At 40.3% G+C, this 2,643-nt stretch overlaps 1 pseudogene; it reads left to right on the plus strand.

Annotated features, from left to right (window-relative positions):
• The first annotated feature begins 1,673 nt into the window (after positions 1-1,673).
• The window catches only part of LOC105740886, a 17,939-nt pseudogene continuing 16,969 nt past the window's right edge, over positions 1,674-2,643 (plus strand).

Here is a 2,643-nt window from a genome sequence, read left to right on the forward strand (position 1 = left end):
TGGGCATGTTTTATCTATATATAAGAAGCCTAGATGAATTGAACAGATAATTCAAAATCTAAAATTTAATGATTAATTGTATGGTGTGCATAAGGAATAATAAGTCCAATATGATGTCTAATTTGTATTTTTCAGTGAACTCTTCAAAGACCAAAGAAATTCTGACAGAAGAAAATACATTAAATTGATATCACTTTGCCTCAATCATAAGAAATTATTCTCAAATACTTAGTTAATATTGTAACAATTCAACTAGAGAAAACCTTACCCAGATATCCCAGCATCCTCTAAAATAGGACTTTAAAAATTTGTCATGCTATTTCATTCAAATATTACTCTCTTGGAGCAAAACAAAGTCTCAAAAATGGGAGAGAGAGAGAGAGAGAGAGAGAGAGAGAGAGAGAGAGAGAGAGAGAGAGAGACTGCACAATGACTCTATCTCTTTTAATGCAGCTTCTGAATTTTACTTCTGCTTAAACAATATAAATCACTTCACAATTTTTTTCTGTATTTAGGACAGGGTCAACAGGGTCTCACTATGTAGATTAGACTCATAGTAATTCTCCTGTTTTCAGTCTCCCAAGTGCTGGGATTAAAGGCTCACATTACCATGTGCAGTCTCAATCATCAACTCAGTATGCCTTGCACGCAGGGCTGGCATGGCATGACAGGGATTGAACCCTGGCCACTGAACTGTTCCTAAGCAGATGCTTTAGTCAGCCAAGCTATCTGGCTGGCCCTCATTTAACAATTAACCTAGGTTTTTCCCCAGTTTCAAACTATTTAATGAATAACTTTCTCATGTACAAATGGAAATAATTATGAATGCAGATGTATTTATAGATGTTGAAATTATTGAATAACAATGTTATTACTATATGGATATTAAAAGACACCTGTAATAGTGTTATATACAAGCATAATCTTTTCTCACGTTAAGTTTAGAATGAGTAAATAAATACAGACCTTACAAAATGATATCAAATGTCCCAAACTGCCATGCAGACTGATAGAATAATATCTTCATAAATATACATATATCTATACATATCCTGTCTATTCCTGAGATTCAGCTATCTAAAATCAACCTGCATGTCCCTTCTGAATTTGTCTTTACACCATTACACATGAAGGACTCATTCTCACTCTGATTGTTTACTCCTTCTCACACACCAAATCCCCAGAAAAAGAAAACTTTAGTAATAGTGACCCTTACATGATGCTGCTAATTTCCAAGTCTTGACACTCACCTTTTTGCTTCTTTCTCTTTCTCTTTCTCTTTCTCTTTCTCTTTTTCTCTTTCTCTTTCTCTTTCTCTTTTTTCTTTCTCTTTCTCTTTCTTTCTCTTTCTCTTTCTCTTCCTCTTTCTCTTTCTCTTTCTCTTTCTCTTTCTCTTTCTCTTTCTCTTCTTCTCCTTCTCCTTCTTCTTCCTCTTTCTCTTCCTTTTCCTCTTCTTCCCCTTCTCCTTCCCCTTTCTCTTTCCCTTTCCCCCCTCCTCCTCCTCCTCCTCCTCCTCTTCCTCTTCTTCTTCTTCCTCTTCTTCTTCTTCTTCTTCTTCTTCTTCTTCTTCTTCTTCTTCTTCTTCTTCTTCGTCTTCGTCTTCGTCTTCGTCTTCGTCTTCGTCTTCGTCTTTGTCTTCGTCTTCGTCTTCATCTTCGTCTCCTTCAGGATTTATGCGTCTGGTTGGAGAAGAACCCTGCTCAGGGAAAGTAGAAGTAAATTCTGGAGGAGAATGGATTCCAGTGTCTGCTGTGAACTTCACATTCCCCAATGCCCAGGTCATGTGTGCAGAGCTGGGGTGTGGCAAGGCTGCATTTGTCCTGGGAGATGTGTCTCTCACAGGAGACACTAGACAGGTGTTGGCTGAGCAGTTCTTATGTGGAGGCCAGGAGGTTGTGCTGCAGAACTGTCCCAGAGTAACCTTCCCTGGAGGAAGCAGCTACAACACTTGGACTGTTCAAATAATTTGTTCAGGTGAGATAATAAGCTGTGATGGAACCTTCCTAAATACTCTGTTTTGGTAAGAAACATATGAGATGTTGCTAAAACACTGTCTTCTTTTACCAGAGTATGTAGAAGTCCAGCATATGAAAAATGGCACCTCTCAGTGTGAGGAGCAGGTGGAGCTGAATACTTCTGTGGGCTGGAGAGTGCTCTGCTCTTCCCACTGGAGTATGGCCAATGCCCATGTTGTGTGCCGCCAGCTGGGCTGTGGAGTTGCCATTTCCATCCCAGAATGAGGAAAGTATTTTGCTGAAGGAGTTGGTGAGATCTGAAAAGACAGACTCCACTGCTCAGGAGATGAATCCTTCTTGTGGAATTGTCCTGTGACTGCCCTGGGTGTACCTGCCTGCGTTGAAGGGAACACAGCCTCTGTAGTCTGCTCAGGTAAGAGAAGAGCCAATGTAAGTAGCTAAAAGACATTTAAGATTCTCTTAGATTTCCACATATTTGAGAGCAGACAGCAAGAAAACTGACTTCAAAATGTTAGTGACATTGGCTGCTTCCACAAAGCTGTCAGCCTCAGGTTGCTGGAGTTCGAACCTCACACCTCTCCCGCTGGCCAAAAGTGCCCTGAAGGCATTCGAGGAACACACACACAAAAAAAATCCTTAAAAAAACTCTGCAGTGCCTCCCCCACCC

Source organism: Octodon degus, unplaced genomic scaffold (assembly GCF_000260255.1).
Source record: "Octodon degus isolate 3935 unplaced genomic scaffold, OctDeg1.0 scaffold00292, whole genome shotgun sequence".
Taxonomy (NCBI): Eukaryota; Metazoa; Chordata; class Mammalia; order Rodentia; family Octodontidae; genus Octodon; species Octodon degus.